Here is a 22338-nt window from a genome sequence, read left to right as displayed (position 1 = left end):
TATTCCTTTCTTGCCTCCGAAGCTGATAGTGAGGGAGAGGACCCCACTTTTCTGTATTCCTCCCACTCTTCCTCCCCTAGTGACACCGACTCGCCACCCCCAAGATGTCGCAGGCCGAGAAATCGTCCGGAGCCCAGGGGAGGGGAGCCGGAGCCCAGGGGAGGAGAGTCGGAGCCAAGTGTAAGTGACCCCCAACCTAGTGCTAGTGACGCCCAACCTAGCACTAGTGCCCCCGTCTGGACCCCTGTCCCTGAAAACTTTGCTCCACGGATTCCTGATTTCATTCCCCAATCAGGAATCCAATTTGAGACTGCCAACCTCCGGGAGATAGACTTTTTCAAAGTCTTTTTCTCGGAGTCAATCGTCAGTCTTATGGTGGAGCAAACAAATTTGTATGCCCTGCAATTTTTTGCCCAAAACCCAGTTTCATCATTTACTACTTGGAAGCCCGTTGACTCCGTAGAAATGATGAAATATTGGGGACTGGTCCTTCACATGGGAATTGTGAAGAAACCAGAACTTCGCCAATACTGGAGTACTGATATTTTATATCAAACTCCAGTATTTGGCATGGTTATGAATCGCAAACGTTTTTAGACGATTCATAAATTTCTCCACTTTAGGGACAATACGGACATCCTTCCTCGCGATGACCCGAATTTTGATAGATTGTTCAAAATTCGGCCGGTCATCGAACACTTCAGCAACAAGTTTGCTGAAGTGTACATTCCCCAAAGGGAAATTTGTGTGGATGAATCCCTCATCCACTTCAAAGGGAGGCTTCAGTTCCGTCAGTACCTGCCAAGCAAAAGGGCGAGGTACGGGATAAAACTCTACAAGATCTGTGAGAGTACCTCAGGGTACACTCTCAGCTTTAGAGTTTATCAAGGAAAGGACAGCAGTATCCAGCCCCCAGATTGTCCACCTGCTCTGGGGGTGAGTGGGAAAATAGTGTGGGATTTGGTTCACCCACTGCTTGATAAAGGTTACCATCTGTACGTTGATAACTTTTATACAAGCATCCCACTCTTTCAGTCCCTCTCTGCCAGAGCTACCGTTGCTTGCGGTACTGTGCGCAGAAACAAGAGGGGTCTCCCTTTGTCACTAATTGAGCAGGTTCTCCCAAAGGGTGAGAGCCGGGCCCAATGTAGTGGCAACATGCTTGCGGTCAAGTTCAAAGACAAAAGGGACGTCTTTTTCTTGACAACAATCCATGGTCCCGGCACCACGGCCAGCACTGTTCGAGGTACCCCAGCACAGGTCCACAAACCGGACTGTGCCCTGGGGTACAACAAACACATGGGGGGAGTTGATCTTTCTGATCAAGTCCTCCAGCCCTATAGTGCCATGCGGAAAACGAAGGTGTGGTATAAAAAACTGGCTGTGCACATCGTACAAATGGCACTGTATAACGCATACGTGCTATCACGATGTGCAGGCCAGACCAACAACACCTTCCTTCAGTTCCAGGAGGCGGTGATAAAGGCCCTGATGTTTGGAGACGAGGAAGGAGCGGGCCCCAGCACTGCTGGAACTCAAGTCTCCCGTATGGTACCGGTGCAACATTTTCCCTGTGAGGGGAGAGCAAAAAAAAGGTGCCGGGTGTGCTATAAAAGGGGGATAAGAAGGGAAACTCGTTTCCAATGTGAAACGTGTCCCGACAAACCTGCACTGTGTTTGAATGAATGCTTCAGAATTCATCACACGTCCGTGGACTAGCCACATCCTGATATTCCACTACAGAACTCACCCACACCAGGCTGATATACACAACACCACACACACACACTAACCTGACGTACACTACACCACACCCCAACCTGACATACACTACACCACACACACCAACCTGACATAGTGTGTCAGATTGGTGTGTGTGGCGTAGTGTACATCAGGTTGGTGTGTGGTGTGGTATAGTGTACGTCAGGTTGGTGTGTGTGTGTGGTGTACAGTACACCACACACACCTACCTGACGTACACTACACCACACCCCAACCTGACATACACTACACCACACACACCAACCTGATGTAGTGTGTCAGATTGGTGTGTGTGGCGTAGTGTACATCAGGTTGGTGTGTGGTGTGGTATAGTGTACGTCAGGTTGGTGTGTGTGTGTGGTGTACAGTACACCACACACACCTACCTGACGTACACTACACCACACCCCAACCTGACATACACTACACCACACACACCAACCTGACGTAGTGTGTCAGATTGGTGTGTGTGGCGTAGTGTACATCAGGTTGGTGTGTGGTGTGGTATAGTGTACGTCAGGTTGGTGTGTGTGTGTGTGTGGTGTACACTACACCACACACACCTACCTGACGTACACTACACCACACCCCAACCTAACACTACACAACCCAACCTGACGTAGTGTCAGGGTGTGTATGGCGTAGTGTACGTCAGTTTGGTGTGGTGTGGTATAGTGTACGTCAGGTGTGTGTGTGTGTGTGGTGAATACTACACCACACACACACCAACCTGACATACACTACATACCTTCCATACACAACATAGTGTCCGCTAACGATTGGAGCTAATTTTTCATTCAAAAAGTGAAATGGCGCTCCTTCCCTTCCGAGCCTTGCCCTGCGCCTAAACAGTGGTTTATGCCTACATGTGAGGTATCGGTGTACTCAGCAGATATTGCCCAACAAATTTTAGCATCCATTTTATCCTGATGCCCATGTGAAAATGAAAAAAATTGAGGCTAAAATAAAATTTTTGTGAAAAAAAAGTACTTTTTCATTTTTATGGATCAATTTGTGAAGCACCTGGGGGTTCAAAGTGCTCAATATGCATCTAGATAAGTTCCTTGGGTGGTCTAGTTTCCAAAATGGGGTCATATGTGGGGGAGCTCCAATGTTTAGGCACACGGCGGCTCTCCAAACGTGACATGGTGTCCGCTAAAGATTGGAGCTATTTTTTCATTCAAAAAGTCAAATGGCGCTCCTTCCCTTCTGAGCCTTGCCGTGCGCCTAAACAGTGGTTTACGCCTACATGTCAGGTATCGGTGTATTCAGGAGATATTGCCCAACAAATTTTAGCATCCATTTTACCCTGATGCCCATGTGAAAATGAAAAAAATTGAGGCTAAAATAAAATTTTTGTGAAAAAAAAGTACTTTTTCATTTTTATGGATCAATTTGTGAAGCACCTGGGGGTTCAAAGTGCTCAATATGCATCTAGATAAGTTCCTTGGGTAGTCTAGTTTCCAAAATGGGGTCATATGTGGGGGAGCTCCAATGTTTAGGCACACGGCGGCTCTCCAAACGTGACATGGTGTCCGCTAAAGATTGGAGCTATTTTTTCATTCAAAAAGTCAAATGGCGCTCCTTCCCTTCCGAGCCTTGCCGTGCGCCTAAACAGTGGTTTACGCCTACATGTGAGGTATCGGTGTACTCAGGAGATATTGGCCAACAAATGTTAGCATCCATTTTATCCTGATGCCCATGTGAAAATGAAAAAAATTGAGGCTAAAATAAAATTTTTGTGAAAAAAAAGTACTTTTTCATTTTTATGGATCAATTTGTGAAGCACCTGGGGGTTCAAAGTGCTCAATATGCATCTAGATAAGTTCCTTGGGTGGTCTAGTTTCCAAAATGGGGTCACTTGTGGGGGAGCTCCAATGTTTAGGCACACGGCGGCTCTCCAAACGTGACATGGTGTCCGCTAACGATTGGAGCTATTTTTTCATTCAAAAAGTCAAATGGCGCTCCTTCCCTTCCGAGCCTTGCCGTGCGCCTAAACAGTGGTTTACGCCTACATGTGAGGTATCGGTGTACTCAGGAGATATTGCCCAACAAATTTTAGCATCCATTTTACCCTGATGCCCATGTGAAAATGAAAAAAATTGAGGCTAAAATAAAATTTTTGTGAAAAAAAGTACTTTTTCATTTTTATGGATCAATTTGTGAAGCACCTGGGGGTTCAAAGTGCTCAATATGCATCTAGATAAGTTCCTTGGGTGGTCTAGTTTCCAAAATGGGGTCATATGTGGGGGAGCTCCAATGTTTAGGCACACGGCGGCTCTCCAAACGTGACATGGTGTCCGCTAACGATGGAGATAATTTTTCATTCAAAAAGTCAAATGGCGCTCCTTCCCTTCCGAGCCTTAGCATGTGCCCAAACAGTGGTTTACCCCCACATATGAGGTATCGGTGTACTCAGGAGAAATTGCCCAACAAATTTTAGGATCCATTTTATCCTGTTGCCTATGTGAAAATGAAAAAATTGAGGCTAAAATAATTTTTTTGTGAAAAAAAAGTACTTTTTCATTTTTATGGATCAATTTGTGAAGCACCTGGGGGTTCAAAGTGCTCACTATGCATCTAGATAAGTTCCTTGGGGCGTCTAGTTTCCAAAATGGGGTCACTTGTGGGGGAGCTCAAATTTTTAGGCACACGGGGGCTCTCCAAACGTGACATGGTGTCCGCTAAAGAGTGCAGCCAATTTTTCATTCAAAAAGTCAAATGGCGCTCCTTCCCTTTCAAGCCCTGCCGTGCGCCCAAACAGTGGTTTACCCCCACATATGAGGTATCAGCGTACTCAGGACAAATTGGACAACAACTTTCGTGGTTCAGTTTCTCCTTTTACCATTGGGAAAATAAAAAAATTGTTGCTGAAAGATCATTTTTGTGACTAAAAAGTTAAATGTTCATTTTTTCCTTCCATGTTGCTTCTGCTGCTGTGAAGCACCTGAAGGGTTAATAAACTTCTTGAATGTGGTTTTGAGTACCTTGAGGGGTGCAGTTTTTAGAATGGTGTCACTTTTGGGTATTTTCAGCCATATAGACCCCTCAAACTGAGTTCAAATGTGAGGTGGTCCCTAAAAAAAATGGTTTTGTAAATTTCGTTGTAAAAATGAGAAATCGCTGGTCAAATTTTAACCCTTATAACTTCCTAGCAAAAAAAAAAATTGTTTCCAAAATTGTGCTGATGTAAAGTAGACATGTGGGAAATGTTATTTATTAACTATTTTGTGTCACATATCTCTCTGGTTTAACAGAATAAAAATTCAAAATTTGAAAATTGCGAAATTTTCAAAATTTTCACCAAATTTCCAATTTTTCCACACATAAACGCAAAAATTATCGACCTAAATTTACCACTAACATGAAGCCCAATATGTCACGAGAAAACAATCTCAGAATCGCTAGGATCCGTTGAAGCGTTCCCGAGTTATTACCTCATAAAGGGACACTGGTCAGAATTGCAAAAAATGGCAAGGTCTTTAAGGTCAAAATAGGCTGGGTCATGAAGGGGTTAAAGACCTTGCCGATTTTTGCAATTCTGACCAGTGTCCCTTTATGAGGTAATAACTCTGGAACGCTTCAATGGATCCTAGCGGTTTTGAGATTGTTTTTTCGTGACATATTGGGCTTCATGTTAGTGGTAAATTTAGGTCAATAAATTCTGTGTTTATTTGTGATAATTTTCACATTTTGAATTTTTATTCTGTTAAACCAGAGTTATGTGACACAAAATAGTTAATAAATAACATTTCCCACATGTGTACTTTACATCAGCACAATTTTGGAAACAAAATTTTTTTTGCTAGGAAGTTATAAGGGTTAAAATTTGACCAGCGATTTCTCATTTTTACAGCGAAATTTACAAAACCATTTTTTTAGGGACCACCTCACATTTGAAGTCAGTTTGAGGGATCTATATGGCTGAAAATACCCAAAAGTGACACCATTCTAAAAACTGCACCCCTCAAGGTGCACAAAACCGCATTCCAGAAGTTTATTAACCCTTCAGGTGCTTCACAGCAGCAGAAGCAACATGGAAGGAAAAAATGAACATTTAACTTTTTAGTCACAAAAATGATCTTTCAGCAACAATTTTTTTATTTTCCCAATAGTAAAAGGAGAAACTGAACCACGAGAGTTGTTGTCCAATTTGTCCTGAGTACGCTGATACCTCATATGTGGGGGTAAACCACTGTTTGGGCGCACGGCAGGGCTTGGAAGGGAAGGAGCGCCATTTGACTTTATGAATATAAAATTGGCTGCACTCTTTAGCGAACACCATGTCACGTTTGGAGAGCCCCCGTGTGCCTAAAAATTGGAGCTCCCCCACAAGTGACCCCATTTTGGAAACTAGACGCCCCAAGGAACTTATCTAGATGCATAGTGAGCACTTTGAACCCCCAAGTGCTTCACAAATTGCTCCGTAAAAATGAAAAAGTACTTTTTTTTCACAAAAAAATTCTTTTAGCCTCAATTTTTTCATTTTCACATGGGCAGCAGGATAAAATGGATCCTAAAATTTGTTGGGCAATTTCTCCTGAATACACCGATACCTCACATGTGGGGGTAAACCACTGTTTGGGCACATGGTAAGGCTCGGGAGGGAAGGAGCGCCATTTGACTTTTTGAATGAAAAATTATCTCCATCGTTAGCGGACACCATGTCGCGTTTGGAGAGACCCTGTGTGCCTAAACATTGGAGCTCCCCCACAAGTGACCCCATTTTGGAAACTAGACCCCCCAAGGAACTTATCTAGGTGCATACTGAGCACTTTAAACCCCCAGGTGCTTCACAGAAGTTTATAGCGCAGAGCCATGAAAATAAAAAATAATTTTTCTTTCCTCAAAAATCATTTTTTAGCCTGGAATTTCCTATTTTGCCAACGGTAATAGGAGAAGTTGGACCACAAATTTTGTTGTCCAGTTTGTCCTGAGTACGCAGATACCCCATATGTGGGGGTAAACCACTGTTTGGGCGCACGGCAGGGCTCAGTAGGGAAGGCACGCCATTTGGCTTTTTAAATGGAAAATTAGTTCCAATCATTAGCGGACACCTTGTCGCGTTTGGAGAGCCCCTGTGTGCCTAAACATTGGAGATCCCCCACAAATGACCCCATTTTGGAAACTACACCCCCAAAGGAACTAATCTAGATGTGTGGTGAGCACTTTGAACCCTCAAGTGCTTCACAGAAGTTTATAACGCAGAGCCATGAAAATAAAAAAAAAATTTCTTTTCTCAAAAATGATTTTTTAGCCCGCAATTTTTTATTTTCCCAAGGGTAACAGGAGAAATTTGACCCCAAAAGTTGTTGTCCAGTTTCTCCTGAGTACGCTGATACCCCATATGTTGGGTTAAATCACTGTTTGGACACATGCTGGGGCTCAGAAGGGAAGTAGTGACGTTTTGAAATGCAGACTTTGATGGAATGCTCTGCGGGCGTCACGTTGCGTTTGCAGAGCCCCTGATGTGGCTGAACAGTAGAAACCCCCCACAAGTGACCCCATTTTGGAAACTAGACCCTGAAAGGAACTTATCTAGATGTGAGGTGAGCACTTTGAACCCCCAAATGCTTCACAGAAGTTTATAACACCGAGCAGTGAAAATAATAAATACGTTTTCTTTCCTCAAAAATAATTTTTTAGCCCAGAATTTTTTAATTTTCCCAAGAGTAACAGGAGAAATTTGACCCCAATATTTGTTGTCCAGTTTCTCCTGAGTACGGTGATACCCCATATGTGGGGGTAAACTACTGTTTGGGCACATGCCGGAGCTCGGAAGTGAAGTAGTGACGTTTTGAAATGCAGACTTTGATGGAATGCTCTACGGGCGTCACGTTGCGTTTGCAGAGCCCCTGATGTGGCTAAACAGTAGAAACCCCCCATAAGTGACCCCATTTTGGAAACTAGACCCAGAAAGGAACTTATCTAGATATGTGGTGAGCACTTTCAACCCCCAAGTGCTTCACAGAAGTTTATAACGCAGAGCCGTGAAAATAATAAATACGTTTTCTTTCCTCAAAAATAATTTTTTAGCCCAGAATTTTTTATTTTCCCAAGGGTTACAGGAGAAATTAGACCCCAAAAGTTGTTGTCCAGTTTCTCCTGACTACGCTGATACCCCATGTGTGGGGGTAAACCACTGTTTGGGCACACGTCGGGGCTCAGAAGGGAAGTAGTGACTTTTGAAATGCAGACTTTGATGGAATGGTCTGCGGACATCACGTTGCGTTTGCAGAGCCCCTGGTGTGCCTAAACAGTAGAAACCCCCCACAAGTGACTCCATTTTGTAAACTAGACTCCCCAAGGAACTTATCTAGATATGTGGTGAGCACTTTGAACCCCCAAGTGCTTCACAGACGTTTACAACGCAGAGCCGTGAAAATAAAAAATCATTTTTCTTTCCTCAAAAATGATGTTTTAGCAAGCAATTTTTTATTTTCTCAAGGGTAACAGGAGAAATTGGACCCCAGTAATTGTTGCGCAGTTTGTCCTGAGTATGTTGGTACCCCATATGTGGGGGTAAACCACTGTTTGGGCGCACGTCGGGGCTCGGAAGTGAGGGAGCACCATTTGACTTTATGAATACAAGATTGGCTGGAATCAATGGTGGCGCCATGTTGCGTTTGGAGACCCCCTGATGTGCCTAAACAGTGGAAACCCCTCAATTCTAACTCCAACACACCCCTAACCCTTATCCCAACTGTAGCCGTAACCCTAATCACAACCCTAACCCCAACACACCTCTAACCACAACCCTAATTCCAACCCTAACCCTAAGGCTATGTGCCCACGTTGCGGTTTCGTGTGAGATTTTTCAGCACCAGTGGGGTGGGGGCACATCAGTGTTTCCAGCCATGGCCGATGATATTGCAGCATCGGCCATGGCTGGATTGTAATATTTCACCAGTTTTTTAGGTAAAATATTACAAATCGCTCTGATTGGCAGTTTTTCAACAGCCAATCAGAGCGATCATAGCCACGGGGGGGTGAAGCCACCCCCCCTGGGCTAAAGTACAACTCCTCCTGTTCCTGCTGGCCGGGTGAAATTGGAGTTAACCCTTTCACCCGGCCTGCAGGAACGCGATTCCGCCATGACGCATACGCTGCGTCACAGGTCGGATTGGCACCGACTTTTATGACGCAGCGTATGCATCAAAGGTCGGGAAGGGGTTAAAGAGGGGTCCAATACACCTGAAGGATTTCACTCTGACTCAAAACATTGTATATAATGCACCCAGCATTATATATGAGTATATAGCCGTATAATGTCGGCACGATCCTCCTCCAGAGCGTGTCCACTGTTGTATACAAGCAGCAGGCATCCCGCAATGGACTTGCCAGTGGGAAATTACAATAAAGGTGTATATAGGGAATTCGTCACTGATTTCATGGTGTCATAACAAACTAGTGACAGATCTTGTATTGGGAGCTCCAGCACGTAATGATGAGTCCTAAATATTCATGAGTTCCTGACTTTCTCCGCCCCCCCACTGCTAACTCATTTTTTTTTAAACAAACCTGTAAATCAGGGGCGGGGTGTAGCGAAAGCCTGAAGCTCAGGAACATCCGGACTCATTATTCACTGCTGACAGAAACTTATTTTCCTTATGCGGTATATTACAAATATGTTTAACATCCCTGTCCTTATATTACATAAAAAAAATGTTTATGGAAGCTGTAGAGTGGGCCCCTAGAGTTAATTCCCCTGGTGGGCCCTAGACACCCCAGTCCCACTGTGCCCCCAAGTGACCCCATTTTAAAAACTAGACCCCTCAAGGAACTTATTTAGATGTATGGTGAGTACCTTTAACCCTTAGGTGCTTCATAGAAGTTTACAACGTTGAGCGGTGAAGGTAAAAAAATCACATTTTCCCCACAGAAATATTTTTAGTGCAAAAATTACTATAGTTCTTGCTTTTCTTCAGTCAAGATGGGGTGCAGAGTGTACATTAAAGAGAAAAAAAAATGAACTCTTTTGAATTTACCAAGTGGCTGCAGTGAAACAAAGAGTGAAAAATTTAAAGGGGTATGAATACTTTCCGTACACACTATAAATGCGGCACACTGTGGTGCCCAGAAGGGAGGGGGTATTTGGATTTGGGAGAGCAGAATTTGGTGAATTTCTTTTGAGCAGGCGAGGGCAAAATTTTGATTGGGAAGTCTACAATCTCAGGCATATTCCGGTCTACCTGTTCATTAATCTGGTCACAACTTCATCAAGTGGACATGCCTGAGCCCAAGATGGAAGATTGGTTGCGGATTGCCTGGGGATTTGAGGAGCACTGCCAATTTCCCAATTGTATTGGAGCCCTTGATGGGAAGCACATCCGTGTGCGTAAGCCACCAAACTCAGGGTCCCAATTAAAAACAATATTTTCTGTAGTGTTGGCTCTGGTTGACAGTCACTACAGGTTTATAATTGTAGCCATTGGGGCCTAAGGAAGAACTGGAGACTCCAGAGTCTTCAATTCTTCCATTATGGGTCGGCGGCTGGGCAATAACCAGTTGGACCTACCACCAGCACGTCAGCTTCCAGGCTCCAATCAAGATTTAGTGCCTTACGTCATTGCTGCAGATGAGGCCTTTCAATTAACCAGGCATGTAATGAGGCCATATCACCTTCGAAACATGGACCACCGGTGTAGGATCTTTAACTTGCGCTTATCACGCAGCTGGTGGAGTGCGCCTTTGACATTCTTTGTGCCAAATGGCGGGTCCTCCAGTCAGCCATTAAGCTGAGTGATGCCAATGTAAATGAGGTCATCAAAGCATGTGTCTACCTACATAACTTCACCCGCCTTCATGATTGCTCCTCATCTGATGGAGCTGAAGGTGTGTTGGACAATGTGGGTTGGTCTAGACCACATGTGATCCCTCAGCATCATCCACTCTCCAGTCTGAAAGTACGTGATATTTTTAATAATTATTTTGTTACACCTCAGGGTGCTACTCTCTGGCAAGAACATGCTGTATCTATGTTGTAAGCTTAAAATGTTTGTGAATATAAATATCATTTTTCCTTTAAGTTGTGTGGGTTCAGTGACTTTATCTTCTAGATGTTTTATTCTTGGTTGTTTTAGTAATTAATTCAATAAGACATAAAATTTGGCATTTTTAAATTTTATAAAACCAAAACATAACTTTTGTTACCGAAAACCATATTTACGTCATATGGCTTTTGTGGCAAGATAAATTTGGGCATACTTTTCTTTTTGAGATTTGTTAAACCAAATAATCGATCATAAACATAAATTTGCTAAAGCAAAATCAGAAAACAAAAATTAAAAACCTTGGTACATTGATGGAGGTGATGGCGGGAGTCTAGCTTCTCTTTGTTGATGGCTTTGGTGTCCAACTTGACCTTCAACCTGTGGCGGTGCATAATCTGGGCCATTATGTATGATGTGGCCAGGATCAGTTTGCTGAGTGGCGAAGTGGCCAGAGGGATAATGGAGATTATACTCCTGGGGATTCTGGTAGCCACATGCCTCATACCCCCCAATATGGCCATGTCGTCCATAGGCATGTTGGGACCAACCTCCATCACTGGGTCTGTAAAAGTGGCCAAATTGGGCAGATAGATTGGAGGCTGCCACTTGGGCATGTTGTGGGCCAGGTTGGTTTGGGGGGGGGGGGGAATGGGGTGAGGTGTAGGCACCCGTGGAGGAGGTGCCTCAGATCCATATTGAGCATGTACTTCTGGGTTGGGGTAAACTCGGAGCAGGTTACGGGGTGACAGCTGCCACCTCTCCAAGAACTCAAATACCTTATATGAGGTACTGGGGTGTGTGAATGCATCAATGAGGATCTGAATGGATCCTCGCACACGTAGCCTCACCTCATGGGTTAGGGGACGGCGGTATCGGGCCAGGCTGTGGGAATATGCCTCCTCACCCTCATTCTGGGCAGCCCTGGACAGGTAATTGAGCACCGCCATGTCAACATTCCTCCTGGTATTAGAGGCAGGGATCTCTCACCTTCGTCGCCCGTGGCAGGATATGACAGCAGGCTGGGGGGAGCCCTCAAGACAAACAGTAGGACTGCTGCTGTTGCCTGGTTCCTCAAGGCTGCCGGGTGCTGGTGCAGCTGCTGGTACAGGTCCTGGTACAGGTACTGTTGCTGGTACTGATTGTCATGATCCGTTTCAGGGTTTTATCCTGTCTTCCCTTTTTCCGGGCAGATCATGTCAAAGGTTAACTTTGCTCTGCCTCGTTCTGGGTTCAGGTTTGCTATTTAGCTCTGATGCATCCTGCTGGTGGTGTCAGCTATAGTTCTGCCTTCAGCTTGTGAACCTGACTCTGGTAGTTTCTCAGAGTGGCCAGCGCTGGGGTCATATGTCTCCTGGGACTCTTGATAGTGAGAGGAAGAAGGACCAGATTGAGGATTCAGAGACCCAGCCTCTTGGCTACTGAGACTCAAGCATGTTGAAGACTTGGTGGTGCATTTTGTCAACACACTGGAGTCTTTGACTGCCATCCAACTCACAAAATCCTCACACTTGTCTGGGTTTAATAGTGGTGTAGCGCACTGATCAAATTTTGACAGGAATCTAGAAGGAGATACAGTGACCTTCAGATCTGTCACATGGCCTCGGCGGGCACCACCCCATCCACATCCCTTAACGTTACCCTTTCGCATCTTCAATGCGTTATGCTTATGAAACCAAAAAATACTGGCTTAATTTTTCACAAGTACCCTTACAAAGGTCTTATGTATAAATTCACTGTTTCTAGCAATGTGTGGCTATTTTTTTAAATTGGCTTGCTAGCACACTGCAAATGAGGAGTAATGAAGATTATTGTCCCCGCTAAATTGTCACATATGTGTTGTGAATTCTGCTCTTGGGTTCCCTCCAGTGGATGTAGGTGGGAATGCAGTTGTCTCTGAGTCACAGTCCTGGCCAGGTGTATCTGCTGATTGCAGTTCTGTCTGGGATGTTTAGGTGTGCAGGATTCATTAGTCCTTGCCAGTGGTCAATGTTTCTTCTGAAGTGTTGGATCACTTTCTGGCTTCTCCTGCTCAGCTGTCAATTCAGCAAAGATAAGTGTCTGGTTTTTGTTTCTGTGGCACACATGCAGTGTGTTTATATTCTGTGCTATTCATTTGTTTTTCTCTTGTCCAGCTTAGACTAGTCAGTGTTTTTCTCGGTCTTGTTGGATTCTCTGGAGATGCAGATATACGCTCCACATCTTTAGTTAGATGGTGGAGTTTTTGTATTTTCTGCTGTGGATATTTTTGGAAGGATTTTTAATACTGACCGCTTAGTATCCTGTCCTATCTAGTGTTGAGCGATACCGTCCGATACTTGAAAGTATCGGTATCGGATAGTATCGGCCGATACCCGAAAAGTATCGGATATCGCCGATACCGATATCCGATACTAATACAAGTCAATGGGACACCAAGTATCAGAAGGTATCCTGATGGTTCCCAGGGTCTGAAGGAGAGGGAACTCTCCTTCAGGCCCTGGGATCCATATTAATGTGTAAAATAAAGAATTAAAATAAAAAATATTGATATAATTACCTCTCCGGAGGCCCCTGGACATCACCGCTGGTAACCGGAAGCCTTCTTTGCTTAAAATGAGCGCGTTTAGGACCTAAGAATGACGTCGCGGCTTCTGATTGGTCGCGTGCCGCTCATGTGACCGCCACACGACCAATCAGAAGCCGCAACGTCATTCTCAGGTCCTAAATTCCTAGAATGAGGAGTTTAGGGCCTGAGAATGACGTCGCGGCTTCTGATTGGTCGCGTGGCGGTCACATGAACGGCACGCGACCAATCAGAAGCCGTGACGTCATGGAAGTCCCTAAACGCGCTCATTTTAAACAAAGAAGGCTGCCGGTTACCAGCGGTGATGTCCAGGAACCTCCGGAGAGGTGAGCATATCGATATTTTTTATTTTAATTCTTTATTTTACACATTAATATGGATCCGATACCGATTCCCGATATCACAAAAATATCGGAACTCGATATCGGAATTCCGATACCGCAAGTATCGGACGATACCCGATACTTGCGTTATCGGAATGCTCAGCACTAGTCCTATCCTTTCCTATTTAGCTAGTGTGTGCCTCATTTGCTAAATCCTGTTTTCTGCCTACGTGTGTCTTTTCCTCTACTACTCACAGTCAATATTTGTGGGGGGCTGCCTATCCTTTGGGGTTCTGCTCTGAGGCAAGGTAGAAATTCCTATTTCCATCTATAGGGGTATTTAGTCCTCCGGCTGTGTCGAGGTGTCTAGGTTTTGTTAGGCACACCCCATGGCTACTTCTAGTTGCGGTGATAAGATCAGGGTTTGCGGTCAGTATAGTTACCTGTTATGGACCTGGTGGTTAAGAGCACCCGGCACGACCTGATAGTTAAACTCAACAGGACAAGCTCTGGGATGTGGGAGCTCTGCTGACCGCAACCCCTAATCCTATCACAACAACTAGAAATAGCCGTGGAGTGTTCCTGACTCTCCCTAGACGCCTCTTCACAGCCTAAGAGCTAGCTAGCCCTAGAGATAGAAAATAAAGCCTACCTTGCCTCAGAGAAATTCCCCAAAGGAAAAGGCAGCCCCCCACATATAATGACTGTGAGTAAAGATGAAAGTCACAAACGCAGAAATGAAACAGGTTTCAGCACAGGGAGACCAGACTTACTAAACAGATAGAGGATAGGAAAGGTATCTTTGCGGTCAGTACAAAAAACTACAAAAGACCACGCAGAGTGTGCAAAAAGACCTCCGCACCGACTAACAGTGCGGAGATGCCACTCTGCATCCCAGAGCTTCCAGCTAGCAAGACAAAATCATGATAGCCAACTGGACAAGGAAACAATGAACAAATAATAAACAAGCAGGAACTTAGCTTCTGCTGGAGTAGACAGGTCACCAGAAAGATCCAAGAGCGAACTGAACCAATGCAGGAACATTGACAGCTGGCATGGAGTAACGATCGGAGTGGAGTTAAATAGAGCAGCCAACCAAAGGATAAACCACGTCACCTGTGTAAGGAACCTCAGAAGCAGCAGCTCCACTCACAGCCACCAGAGGGAGTCCATGGACAGAACTCGCCGAAGTACCACTCACGACCACAGGAGGGAGCTCGACAACAGAATTCACAACAGTACCCCCCCCCTTGAGGAGGGGTCACCGAACCCTCACCAGAGCCCCCAGGCCGATCAGGATGAGCCAAATGAAAGGCACGAATTAGATCGGCAGCATGAACATCAGAGGCAAAAACCCAGGAATTATCTTCCTGACCATAACCCTTCCACTTGACCAGGTACTGGAGTTTCCGTCTCGAAACACAAGAATCCAAAATCTTCTCGACCACATACTCCAACTCCCCCTCGACCAACACCGGGGCAGGAGGATCAACGGATGGAACCACAGGCGCCACGTATCTCCGCAATAACGACCTATGGAACACATTATGGATAACAAAAGAAGCAGGAAGGGCCAAACGAAACGACACAGGATTGATAACCTCAGAAATCTTATACGGACCAATGAAACGAGCCATAGGCGCCACGTATCTCCGCAACAACGACCTATGGAACACATTATGGATGGCAAAAGAAGCTGGAAGGTCCAAACGAAACGACACAGGATTAAGAACTTCAGAAATTTTATATGGCCCAATGAAACGAGGCTTAAACTTAGGAGAGGAAACCTTCATAGGAACATGACGAGATGACAACCAAACCAAATCCCCAACACGAAGTCGGGGACCCACACAGCGCCGGCGGTTAGCGAAACGTTGAGCCTTCTCCTGGGACAATGTCAAATTGTCCACCACATGAGTCCAAATCTGTTGCAACCTATCCACCACAGTATCTACACAAGGACAGTCCGAAGACTCAACCTGCCCTGAAGAGAAACGAGGATGGAAACCAGAATTGCAGAAAAACGGCAAAACCAAAGTAGCCGAGCTGGCCCGATTATTAAGGGCGAACTCAGCCAACGGCAAAAAGGACACCCAATCATCCTGATCAGCAAAAACAAAGCATCTCAGATATGTTTCCAAAGTTTGATTAGTTCGTTCGGTTTGGCTATTTGTCTGAGGATGGAAAGCCGAGGAAAAAGACAAATCATTGCCCATCCTTGCACAAAAGGATCGCCAAAACCTCGAAACAAACTGGGAACCTCTGTCAGAAACGATGTTCTCCGGGATACCATGTAAACGAACCACATGCTGGAAAAACAATGGCACCAAATCAGAGGAGAAAGGCAATTTAGACAAAGGTACCAAATGGACCATCTTAGAAAAGCGATCACAAACCACCCAAATGACCGACATCTTTTGAGAGATGGGGAGATCCGAAATAAAATCCATAGAAATATGCGTCCAGGGCCTCTTCGGGACCGGCAAGGGCAAAAGCAACCCACTGGCACGAGAACAGCAGGGCTTAGCCCGAGCACAAGTCCCACAAGACTGCACAAAAGAACACACATTCCGTGACAAAGATGGCCACCAAAAGGATCTAGCCACCAAATCTCTGGTACCAAAGATTCCAGGATGCCCAGCCAACACTAAACAATGAATCTCAGAGATAACTCTACTAGTCCATCTATCAGGGACAAACAGTTTCTCCGCTGGGCAACGGTCTGGTCTATCAGCCTGAAATTTTTGCAGCACCCGCCGCAAATCAGGGGAGATGGCAGACAAAATTACCCCCTCTTTGAGAATACCCGCCGGCTCAGGAACACCCGGAGAGTCAGGCACAAAACTCCTTGACAGGGCATCAGCCTTCACATTCTTAGAGCCTGGAAGGTACGAAACCACAAAATCAAAACGGGAGAAAAATAACGACCATCGATCCTGTCTCGGATTCAACCATTTGGCAGACTCAAGATAAGTCAAATTCTTGTGATCTGTCAAGACCACCACGCGATGCTTGGCTCCTTCAAGCCAATGACGCCACTCCTCGAATGCCCACTTCATGGCCAACAACTCACGATTACCAACATCATAATTACGCTCAGCAGGTGAAAACTTTCTAGAAAAGAAAGCACATGGCTTCATCACCGAGCCATCAGAACTTCTTTGCGACAAAACAGCCCCTGCTCCAATCTCAGAAGCATCAACCTCAACCTGAAACGGGAGCGAAACATCTGGCTGGCACAACACAGGGGCAGAAGAAAAATGATGCTTCAACTCCTGAAAAGCCTCTACAGCTGCAGAAGACCAATTGACCACATCAGCACCCTTCTTGGTCAAATCAGTCAATGGTTTAGCAACAGTAGAAAAATTAGCGATGAAGCGCCGATAAAAATTAGCAAAGCCCAGGAACTTTTGCAGGCTCTTCACAGATGTCGGCTGAGTCCAATCGTAAATGGCCTGGACTTTAACAGGGTCCATCTCGATAGTAGAAGGGGAAAAAATGAACCCCAAAAATGAAACCTTCTGAACTCCAAAGAGACACTTTGACCCCTTCACAAACAAGGAATTCGCACGAAGGACCTGGAACACCATTCTGACCTGCTTCACATGAGACTCCCAATCATCCGAAAAGACCAAAATATCATCCAAATACACAATCAGGAATTTATCCAGGTACTCTCGGAAGATGTCATGCATAAAGGACTGAAATACTGATGGAGCACTGGAAAGCCCGAATGGCATAACCAGGTACTTAAAATGGCCCTCAGGCGTATTAAATGCTGTTTTCCATTCATCGCCCTGTTTAATACGCACAAGATTATACGCCCCTCGAAGATCTATCTTGGTGAACCAACTAGCCCCTTTAATACGAGCAAACAAATCAGACAGCAACGGCAAAGGATACTGAAATTTGACTGTAATTTTATTAAGAAGGCGGTAATCAATACAAGGTCTCAAAGAACCATCCTTCTTGGCCACAAAAAAGAACCCTGCTCCTAACGGTGATGACGACGGGCGAATATGGCCTTTCTCCAAGGATTCCTTTATATAACTCCGCATAGCGGTGTGTTCTGGCACAGATAAATTGAACAATCGGCCCTTAGGAAACTTACTACCAGGAATCAAATTAATTGCACAATCGCAATCCCCATGAGGAGGTAGGGCACTGGCTTTGGGCTCATCAAATACATCCCGATAATCCGACAAAAACTCTGGAACTTCAGAAGGAGTGGAAGACGAAATAGACAAACATGGAACATCACCATGTACCCCCTGGCAACCCCAGCTGGACACAGACATAGATTTCCAGTCCAATACTGGATTATGAACCTGTAGCCATGGCAACCCCAAAACGACCACATCATGCAGATTATGCAACACCAGAAAGCGGATATCCTTCTGATGTGCAGGAGCCATGCACATGGTCAATTGGGTCCAGTACTGAGGCTTATTCTTGGCCAAAGGCGTAGAATCAATTCCTCTCAATGGATTAGGATACTGCAAGGGCTCCAAGAAAAAACCACAGCGCCTGGCAAACTCCAAGTCCATCAAATTCAGGGCAGCGCCTGAATCCACAAATGCCATAACAGAATAGGACGACAGAGAGCAAATCAGAGTAACGGACAAAAGAAATTTAGACTGTACCGTACCAATGGTGGCAGACCTAGCGAACCGATTAGTGCGCTTAGGACAATCGGAGATAGCATGAGTGGATTCACCACAGTAAAAACACAGCCCATTCCGATGTCTGTGTTCTTGCCGTTCAGCTCTGGTCAAAGTCCTATCACACTGCATAGGCTCAGGCCTATGCTCAGAGAATACCGCCAAATGGTGCACAGCTTTGCGCTCACGCAAGCGCCGATCGATCTGAATGGCCAAGGACATAGACTCATTCAGACCAGCAGGCGTGGGAAATCCCACCATGACATCCTTAAGGGCTTCAGAAAGACCTTTCTGAAAATTGCCGCTAGGGCACACTCATTCCACTGAGTAAGCACAGACCACTTTCTAAACTTCTGACAATATACCTCCGCTTCATCCTGACCCTGACACAAAGCCAGAAAGATTTTCTCGGCCTGATCCACTGAATTTGGTTCATCATAAAGCAATCCAAGCGCCAGAAAAAACGCATCAACATCACGCAATGCAGGATCTCCTGGCGCAAGGGAAAATGCCCAGTCTTGAGGGTCACCACGCAACAAAGAAATAATGATTTTTACTTGTTGAACGGGGTCACCAGAGGAGTGGGGTTTCAAAGCTAGAAACAGTTTACAATTATTTTTGAAATTCAAGAACCTAGATCTATCCCCAGAAAATAAATCAGGAATTGGAATTCTAGGCTCTAACATCGGATTCTGAACCACAAAATCTTGAATGTTTTGTACCCTTGCAGTGAGATGATCCACACAAGAGGACAGACCTTGAATGTCCATATCTACACCTGTGTCCTGAACCACCCAAAGGTTTAGGGGAAAAGAAAGACAAAACACAGTGCAAAGAAAAAAAATGGTCTCAGAACTTCTCTTATCCATCTATTGAGATGCATTAATACTTTGGGTCAGCTGTACTGTTATGGATCTGGTGGTTAAGAGCACCCGGCATGACCTGATAGTTAAACTCAACAGGACAAGCTCTGGGATGTGGGAGCTCTGCTGACCGCAACCTGTTATGTTTGCTAATGACAGGTGTTATGAAGGCAATCCAGAAACACAGTGTGCTTAGCGATCAGAGCGCACTGTTGTGAATTCTGTGGCTGAATTCACTCCTGTGGTCACAAGTGGTACTGCAGCTTCTGAGCTTCCTCCCTCAGGTGTTCTGGTGAGCTCGTTAACTGCTTCATTACTTAACTCCGCCTGATGCTGCTATCCTTGCTCCTTGTCAATGTTTCAGTGTTGGATCTGAGCTTCTCCTGATTGTTCCTGTGACCTGCTGCTCTGTATAGCTATGTGCTTTTTGCTTTTTTGTTGCTTTTTTTCTGTCCAGCTTGTCTTTTGTTTTGCTGGAAGCTCTGAGACGCAAAGGGTGTACCGCCGTGCCGTTAGTTCGGCACGGTGGGTTTTTTTGCCCCCTTTGCGTGGTTTTGCTTTAGGGTTTTTTGTAGACTGCAAAGTTCGCTTTACTGTCCTCGCTCTGTCCTAGAATATCGGGCCCCACTTTGCTGAATCTATTTCATCCCTACGTTTTGTCTTTTCATCTTACTCACAGTCATTATATGTGGGGGGCTGCCTTTTCCTTTGGGGAATTTCTCTGGGGCAAGTCAGGCCTATTTTTCTATCTTCAGGCTAGCTAGTTTCTTAGGCTGTGCCGAGTTGCCTAGGTAGTTGTTAGGCGCAATCCACAGCCGCTTTTAGTTGTGTTTAGGATAGGATCAGGTGTGCAGTCTACAGAGTTTCCACGTCTCAGAGCTCGTTCTTGTATTTTTGGGTATTTGTCAGATCACTGTGTGCGCTCTGATCGCTAAGCACACTGTGTTTCTGGATTGCCTTCATAACACCTGTCATTAGCAAACATAACAGTACAAGGAGCCTAACTAATGATTCTCAATAGAGGGAAAGAAAAAGTTCTGACATCATTTTTTTTTTTTCTGCTCTGTGTTCACTTTTTTTTTTTTCCCTAGACATTTGGGTGATTCTGGACACAGGTGTGGACATGGATATTCAGGGTCTGTGCTCTTCAATGGATAATCTCGTTATAAATGTACAAAAAATTCAAGATACTATTGATCAGAAATCTATGTTAGAACCAAGAATTCCTATTCCTGATTTGTTTTTTGGAGATAGAACTAAGTTTCTAAGTTTCAAAAATAATTGTAAGCTATTTCTGGCCTTGAAACCTCATTCTTCTGGTAATCCTATTCAACAGGTTTTGATTATTATTTCTTTTTTGCGCGGCGACCCTCAAGACTGGGCATTTTCTCTTGCGCCAGGAGACCCTGCATTGAGTAGTGTCGATGCGTTTTTCCTGGCGCTCGGATTGCTGTACGATGAGCCTAATTCAGTGGATCAGGCTGAGAAAAATTTGCTGGCTTTGTGCCAGGGTCAGGATGATATAGAAGTATATTGTCAGAAATTTAGGAAGTGGTCAGTACTCACTCTGTGGAATGAATCTGCGCTGGCAGCTTTGTTCAGAAAGGGTCTCTCTGAGGCTCTTAAGGATGTCATGGTGGGATTTCCTATGCCTGCTGGTTTGAATGAGTCTTTGTCTTTGGCCATTCAGATCGGTCGATGCTTGCGCGAGCGTAAATCTGTGCACCATTTGGCGGTACTGCCTGAGGTTAAACCTGAGCCTATGCAGTGCGATAGGACTATGACTAGAGTTGAACGGCAGGAATACAGACGTCTGAATGGTCTGTGTTTCTACTGTGGTGATTCCACTCATGCTATTTCTGATTGTCCTAAGCGCACTAAGCGGTCCGCTAGGTCTGCCGTCATTGGTACTGTACAGTCCAAATTCCTTCTGTCCATTACCTTGATATGCTCTTTGTCGTCGTTTTCTGTCATGGCGTTTGTGGATTCGGGCGCTGCCCTGAATCTGATGGATTTGGATTATGCTAAACGTTGTGGGTTTTTCTTGGAACCTTTGCGGTGTCCTATTCCATTGAGAGGAATTGATGCTACACCTTTGGCCAAGAATAAACCTCAATACTGGGCCCAGCTGACCATGTGCATGGCTCCTGCACATCAGGAAGTTATTCGCTTTCTGGTGTTGCATAATCTGCATGATGTGGTCGTGTTGGGGTTGCCATGGCTACAAACCCATAATCCAGTATTAGATTGGAATTCCATGTCGGTATCCAGCTGGGGTTGTCAGGGGGTACATGGTGATGTTCCATTTTTGTCGATTTCGTCATCCACCCCTTCTGAGGTCCCAGAGTTCTTGTCTGATTATCAGGATGTATTTGAAGAGCCCAAGTCCGATGCTCTACCTCCGCATAGGTATTGTGATTGTGCTATCAATTTGATTCCTGGTAGTAAATTCCCTAAAGGTCGATTATTTAATTTATCCGTGCCCGAACACGCCGCTATGCGCAGTTATGTGAAGTTATCCCTAGAGAAGGGACATATTCGCCCATCGTCATCACCACTGGGAGCAGGGTTCTTCTTTGTAGCCAAGAAGGATGGTTCGCTGAGACCGTGTATTGATTACCGCCTTCTTAATAAGATCACTGTTAAATTTCAGTATCCCTTGCCATTGTTATCTGACTTGTTTGCTCGGATTAAGGGGGCTAGTTGGTTCACTAAGATAGATCTTCGTGGTGCGTATAATCTGGTGAGAATCAGGCAAGGAGATGAATGGAAAACTGCATTCAATACGCCCGAGGGTCATTTTGAGTATCTAGTGATGCCGTTCGGACTTGCCAATGCTCCATCTGTGTTTCAGTCTTTTATGCATGACATCTTCCGTGAGTATCTGGATAAATTCCTGATTGTGTACTTGGATGACATTTTGATCTTCTCGGATGATTGGGAGTCTCATGTGAAGCAGGTCAGAATGGTTTTTCAGGTCCTGCGTGCTAACTCTTTGTTTGTGAAGGGATCAAAGTGTCTCTTCGGTGTGCAGAAAGTTTCATTTTTGGGGTTCATCTTTACCCCTTCTACTATCGAGATGGATCCAGTTAAGGTCCAAGCCATCCAGGATTGGATTCAGCCGACATCTCTGAAAAGTCTGCAAAAGTTCCTGGGCTTTGCTAATTTTTATCG

The sequence above is a fragment of the Ranitomeya imitator genome, chromosome 1 (genome assembly GCF_032444005.1).
Source record: "Ranitomeya imitator isolate aRanImi1 chromosome 1, aRanImi1.pri, whole genome shotgun sequence".
Classification (NCBI taxonomy): domain Eukaryota; kingdom Metazoa; phylum Chordata; class Amphibia; order Anura; family Dendrobatidae; genus Ranitomeya; species Ranitomeya imitator.
The sequence above is the reverse complement of the archived record's forward strand: the minus strand, read 5'-3'. Positions refer to the sequence as shown.